Consider the following 1,123-nt stretch of genomic DNA (forward strand, 5'->3'; position numbering starts at 1 on the left):
ATTCATGAAGTCCTCCTGTATACATGTATTATAGATTTGATGTGAAATCTCCGTAAGTTCATACATAACGCTTGACATTTTGCTGTGAGTATGTCTGCTCCTTTAGTGTTGGTAGTTCTATGTATACATACTTTACAATGAATTAATCCTCAGGTAAAGGACTGGGAGCTCTCCTTGGAGGATACCTCATAGCAGCCATCAACACATCCAATGCTTTCAAAGTCTATGGCGTCATCGCCCTATCCGGAGGTGTCTTCTACTTCTCTGCATATCACTGCTACTTGCAAAAATTCATCGCTACCAAAGGTAAGATTGCCCAAGTCGTGGTATCAGTTTTTTGTGGATCACTACGAGCAGATTTCGTAACGTCGGCAAATAAGTTTTCTGACTAATGTATGCAGTTTTAATAGTGAATTGTTCTGTTCTCTGAAAGTTCTATGAGAGATGTATCGGATGTCTGAAAATGGGATTTTGTGGATGTGGATATAAGTTTTTTTCACATTTGCGGATGTGGATCCAATCTTTTGAATCTGCAGAAGCGGATATTTGATGACCATACCCTTGCGAATGCGGATGTGGATGCGGATAATTGGTAAATCTAAATAATGTAGATATACGTAATTGTTAGCGATTCTCACCCACATAATTCAAAAATTATGTTACCACATAACATTTGATATACTAATTAAAAGTAGAAAAATAAGTGATATCCATGTACGTATGTTTACTTACATACGAACGCAAACACAGTTACAGCAATTCACGACCATTTTAGTTGTTTTGGCACAAGGTCATTTCTTACTCGCTTCGTGATAAGGGTAACAAAACTCAAACCCATTCTTCGCATGAGAGAGAGAGAGAGAGAGAGAGAGAGAGAGAGAGAGAGAGAGAGAGAGAGAGAGAGAGAGAGAGATTTCCTAAAAAAATACAATACCCTGCCTTTATGATTAAAACTGCTGTAAAGACATGAAATTACTAAAACAAGTATGCTTTAAAACAAAAATTCTATAAAACTAATATGTTATAACAGAGCTACTTATGAAGCGTATTAATAGGGCTGTATAAAAATTTGTAATTTGTGTAATCATAATATTCTGGTGGTAATAAAAGGAAAAAGCCAAAT

The sequence above is a fragment of the Macrobrachium nipponense genome, chromosome 1, assembly GCF_015104395.2.
Source record: "Macrobrachium nipponense isolate FS-2020 chromosome 1, ASM1510439v2, whole genome shotgun sequence".
NCBI lineage: Eukaryota > Metazoa > Arthropoda > Malacostraca > Decapoda > Palaemonidae > Macrobrachium > Macrobrachium nipponense.